Source organism: Symphalangus syndactylus, chromosome 23 (assembly GCF_028878055.3).
Source record: "Symphalangus syndactylus isolate Jambi chromosome 23, NHGRI_mSymSyn1-v2.1_pri, whole genome shotgun sequence".
Taxonomy (NCBI): Eukaryota; Metazoa; Chordata; class Mammalia; order Primates; family Hylobatidae; genus Symphalangus; species Symphalangus syndactylus.
In genome coordinates this window covers 11,212,271-11,218,323 of record NC_072445.2, presented here as the reverse complement: position 1 = coordinate 11,218,323, position 6,053 = coordinate 11,212,271, and positions in this window count along the sequence as shown.

The window sequence follows — 6,053 nt, the reverse complement described above, 5'->3', positions numbered from 1 at the left end:
TGTTATTTATATCTGTATGACACTTTTTTTCTTTAGTTCTCTTAATTATTATTTTACCCAAGAAGGTAAATAACTTGCCCAAGTTCTACGGATCAGACAGACACAAGCCCTAATCCGGGGACAATGTATGGGGTAGCTGTTTGTGTGTTAGAGTTCACACTCAGAGCATGGAGGGCTCTGAGCCAGATTAAATACAATCAGGATGTAAGGTAATGAATGGAAAGACAATAGAGTTCATGGATAATTTCCTTCAATATGTGTCCAAAAGAAATGAATGGTGATTGGAATAATGTTAAAAGTTGACCGTGTAGGTGAGTAGTGTCAAAGAAGAATGGCTGCTAAAAATGAGAGCTTTTAGTGGCGAGGCATATGAGGTAAGGGTTAGTCTTAGCTTAAAGGGAAACTACAATCTTTATAGCAGTAAGATAAGAATCTTTTTTTTTTCTTCTTGAGATGGAGTCTCGCTCTGTCGTCCAGGCTGGAGTGCAGTGGCGCAATCTTGGCTCACTGCAACCTCCACCTCCCGGGTTCAAGCTATTCTCCTGCCTCAGCCTCCTGAGTAGCTGGGATTACAGGCACCTGCCACCACGCCCTGCTAATTTTTGTATTTTTAGTAGAGATGGGGTTTCACCATGTTGGTCAGGCTGGTCTCTAACTCCTGACCTCGTGATCCGCCCTCCTCGGCCTCCCAAAGTGTTGGGATTACAGGCGTGAGCCACTTCGCCTGGCCGATAAGAATCTTTTGTATCTTGCAGTGATACTGACTGATTTGGTCTATTAATTAATAAACATTTACTGAACAGCTAGTATGTTTAAAGTACTGTGCTAAATACATGGAGTTATATATAAAGGCAAAAGATATGGTCCTAATTCCTGCTTAAGGAATCATACATAGGCCAGGCATGGTGGCTCACACTTGTAATCCCAGCACTTTGGGAGGCCGAGGCAGGAGGAATGCTGAACCCAGGAGTTTGAGACCAGCCTGGACAAGAGTGAGACCCTGTATCTACCTAAAATTTGTCTGTGGAGTTGTTGTGTGGATATGTGTGTTGTTTTTTTGAGACAGTCTCACTCTGTTTCCCAGGCTGGAGTGCAGTGGCACAACCTCGGCTCATTGCAGTCTCAACCTCTCGGGCATGAGTGATCCTCTCACCTCAGCCTTCCAAGTAGCTGGGACTACAGACACATGCCACAATGACCAGCTAATTTTTGTATTTTTTGTAGAGATGGAGTTTTGCCATGTGGCCCAGGCTGGTCTCAAATTCCTGAGCTCAAGTGATCCACCAGCCTCAGCTTCCCAAAGTACTGCGATTACAGGCCTGAACCAACACATCCAGCCCCCCAAATTTTTTAAAAATTAGCAGGGCATAGTGGCATGCGACTGTGGTCCCAGCCACTCAGGAGGCTGAAGTGGGAGGATTGCTTGAGGTTGCAGTGAGCTATGATCACACCACTGCACTCCAGCCTGGGCAACAGAATGAGAACCTGTCTCAAAAACGTTTTTAAATATAACTTGAGATGGGGGTCTTGTTCTGTTGCCCAGGCTAGTCTCAAAATCCTGGCCTCAAGCAATCTTCCCACCTTGGCCTCCCGAAGTGCTAGAACTACAAGTGCAAACCACCTTGACTGTCCTAATCTCTATTTTACAGATGACCAAAACCAAATCTCAGAGACAGGAAGTAATTTGCCAAAGTTCTCATAGCATTTGCAGAACAAGGATAGTGAACTCAGACTTTATCGCTACCCTAGGCCCTTATAGAGATATAATTAGTAATGAAAGGTAGTATTTGCCAAGTGGCAAATTAATGGCATAGGCAATGCATATTTTTTGCTGTAATATGTTTACAAGTTTAGGTCTAAATGCTAACTAGAACTTTTCCTGGGGAATTTTCAGGTGCAAAGGGACTTTCCCAGTTGTCTCCTCAACTGCTTTAGCATGAAAACAGAAAATGGTCTCGTCTTCGTGCACCTGTGCCACCTCAATCATACACATCACACGTGCTCTTGATATGTCTAGCTCAGTAGTTCTGAAAGTGTGTGGTCTTTGGACCAGCAGCACCTGGAAACTTGTCAGAAATGCAAATTATTGGGCCCACTGCCTGCCCACTGAACCAGAAACTCTGGGGGTGGAGCCCAGCGATCTGTGTTTTAATAAGCACTCCAGGCGACTCCAGCGTACCTTGGGGTTTCAGAACCCATGGTCTGTCTCATGGCTCTCCAGAGAGTTTGTGAACTCCTTGAAGGCAGAGCCTGTGTCCTTGGAGTTTTCGTTTCCCTAGCATCAAGCCTTGAACACAGTGGATATATTAATAAATATTTCTAAAACTGAACCACAGGAGTGAATATGGCTCGGCAGATAACCAACATCCCATTATCCAACTCTTTTCATATGATGATTAATACTTTTAGGTTTTCTTTATGTAATGGATTGAATTGCGTCCCCCAAAATTCATGTAGAAGTCCTAACTCCCTAGTACCTCAGAATATAACTGTATTTGGAGATAGGGCCTTTAAGAAGTAATTACGGTAAAATGAGGTCATATGTGTAGACCCTAATGCAATATGACTGGTATCCTTATAAGAAGAGGAGATGAGGCTGGGTGTGGTGGATTATGCCTGTAATCCCAGCACTTTGGGAGGCCAAGGCGGGCGGATCACGTGAGGACCGGGGTTCAAGACCAGCCTGGCCAACATGGTAAAAGCCCATCTTTACTAAAAATACAAAAAAATTAGCTGGATATGGTGGCGGGCGCCTATAATCCCAGCTACTTGGGAGGCTGAGGCAGGAGAATTGCTTGAACCCAGGAGGCAGAGGTTGCAGTGAGCTGAGATCACACCATTGCACTCCAGCCTGGGCGACAGAGCAAGACTCTGTCTCAAAAAAAAAAAAAGAAAAAAGAAAAGAAAATACAGGGAGGACAAGGCATGAGGATTGCTTGAGGCCAGGAGTTCAAGACCATCCCGGGGAATATAGTGAGACCCTGGTCTCTACCAAAAAATAGATATTTTTTAAATTAACCAGGCATGGTGGTATGCACCTGTAGTCCCAGCTACTCAGGAGGCTGAAGTGGGAGGATTGCTTCAGCCTAGGAGTTCCAGGCTGTAGTGAGTCATGATTGTATCACCGCACTCCAGCCTGGGCTAGAGTAAGACCCTGTCTCAAACAATAACAAAGGGGAAAAAAAAAAAGAAAATATAGGGAGGAGAAGACAGCCATCTGCAGTCAAATGCTCTACCCCTGAGAAGACAGCTATCTACAAGCCCAGGAGAGAGGCTTCAAAAGAAACTGACCCTACAGACATCAGGACCTTGGACTTCTAATCTCCAGAATTGTATCAAAATTTAATTTCTGTTGTTTAAGGCATCCAGATTGTGTAGTCCTTTGTTATGACAGCTCTAGCAGACTAATACACTTTATGAAAAATTTTACACCAGGCACAGTGGCTCACACCTGTAATCCCAGCACTTTGGGAGGCCAAGACAGGGAGATCACTGGAGCCCAGGAGTTCAAGGCCAGCCTGGGCAACATGGTAAAACCCTGTCTCTACAAAAAAATACAAACATTAGCCAGGCTGGTGGCACATACCTATAGTCCTAGCTACTCTGGAAGCTGAGGAGAGAGGATCGCTTGAGCCCAGGAGGTGGAATTTGCAGTGAGCTGAGATTGTGCCACTGTACTCCAGCATGGACAACAGAGCAAGATTCTCTGTTTTTAACTTTTTTTTTTTTTTTTGAGACAGATTCTCAGTCTGTCGCCCAAGCTGGGGTGCGATGGCATGCAATCACAGCTCACTGCAGCCTCCAGCTCCCCAGGCTCAAGTGATCCTCCTGCCTCAGCCTTCCGAGTAGCTGGGGCTCCAGGCATGTGCCACCATGCCTGGCTAATTTTTGTGTTTTTTGTAGCGATGGGGATTTACTATGTTTCCCAGGCTGATCTCAAACTCCTGAGTTCAAGTGATCTCCTGCCTCGGCCTCCCAAAGTGTTGGGGTTACAGGCATGAGTCACTGTGCCTGGCTAAGACTGTCAAAAAAAAAAAAAAAAAACAGAAAGAAAGTGAGAGATGAAGAAAAAAGAAAGAAAGAAAGAAAAAAAGAAAGGAAAAGAAAAGAAAGGAAGGAAGAAAGGAAGGAAGGAAGGAAAGAGAAGGAAGGAAGGAAAGGGAAGGAAGGAAAGAGAAGGAAGGAAGAAAAGAAAGAAGGAAGGAAGGAAGGAAGGAAGGGAAAGGAAAGGAAGGAAGGAACGAGCCAGGCGCGGTGGCTCACACCTGTAATCCCAGCACTTTCGGAGGCTGAGGCAGATGGATCATGAGGCCAGGAGTTCGAGACCAGCCTGGTCAACATGGTGAAACCCCATCTCTACTAAAAATAAAAAAAATTAGCTGGATGTGGTGGCGGGCACCTGTAATCCCAGCTACTTGGGAAGCTGAAGCAGGAGAATCACTTGAACCTGGGAGGCGGAGGTTGGAGTGAGCCAAGATCACGCCATTGCACTCCAGCCTGGGCAACAAGAGCAAAACTCCATTTCAAGAAAAAAAGATTTTACAAAAATACTGACTCTGAAATCCAAGAACTCCCATCCAAGCCCAGCCTATGACAAGAAAATCTTATTTTTGGGTGAGTCTTAATAGTCTTTAGATATTAGCTATTAAAGTGTTCAAGAAATTACTCTCTTTTGTTTTTTTTGAGACAGAGTTTCGCTCTTGTTGCCCAGGCTGGAGTGCAATGGTGCAATTTTAGTTCACTGCAACCTCCGCCTCCCGGGTTCAAGTGATTCTCCTGCCTCAGCCTCCCGAGTAGCTGGGATTACAGGCGCCTGCCACGACGCCCAGCTCATTTTTTGTATTTTTAGTAGAGACAGGGTTTCATCATGTTGGCCGGGCTGATCTCAAACTTTTGACCTTGGGTGATCCACTCGCCTCGGCCTCCCAAAGTGCTGGGATTACAGGCATGAGCCACCGCACCGGGCCAGAAATTACTCTTTCATGCTCAATATGAGTACAGGTTTTGGAGTCAGACAGAGGTAGGTTTCAATCCTGACTTGGCCACTTAGGAGTTGTGTAATCTTAAATTCTAAAGACTCAGTTTCCTCATCTGTAATTTGAGGCTAATAATAGCTCTCTCCTAGATATAGCTCAATAATTGGCAATTATGGCAATTATATCATAGGCACTCAGTATGGGGTGATTTAAAAACGATAATTAAATTATTTATATTGGTCCTCTCTGGGAGATGGGATTACTGTGAAATTTTACTGTAATATTTGAATCGATTCAACACACATATAGTACTATGGTGACTTTTTAAAAGACCATACAAAATGGCAATATTTTTCAAGGCAAAAAAAATTGAAGACTCAAGGATAATATAAATCAGAATAAGAATGTCAGAGGCCGGCCAGGCGTGGTGGCTCATGCCTGTAATCCCTGCACTTTGGGAGGCTGAGGCAGGTGAATCACCTAAGGTCAGGAGTTCAAGACCAGCCTGGGCAACACGGTGAAACCCCGTCTCTACTAAAAATACAAAAAATTAGCTGTCCCGTGGTGGCGCGTGCCTGTAATCCCAGCTACTCAGGAGACTGAGGCAGAAGGATCACTTGAACCTGGGAGGCTGAGGTTGCAGTGAGCCGAGATTGCACCCCTGCACTCCAGCCTGGGCAACAAGAGCAAAACTCGTCTCGAGACAAAAAGAAAGAATGTCAGGGGCCAAGCCCAGTGGCTCATGCCTGTAATCCCAAAACTCTGGGAGGCCAAGACAGGCAGATCACTTGAGGCCAGGAGTTCGAGACCAGCCTGGCCAACATGGCGAAACCCTGTCTCTACAAAAAATACAAAAATTAGCCAGGCATGGTGGCACACACCTGTAGTCTTGGCTACTCAGGAGGCTGAGGTGGGAAGATTGCTTGAGCCTTGGAGGTTGAGGCTGCGGTGACCCAAGATTGCACCACTGCACTCCAGCCTGGGCGACAGAGCAAGACCCTATCTCAAAACAAAAAGAGAATGTCAGAAATGTAGTAGAAAGATATAACACTGGTCAGGAGCAGTGGCTCATGCTTC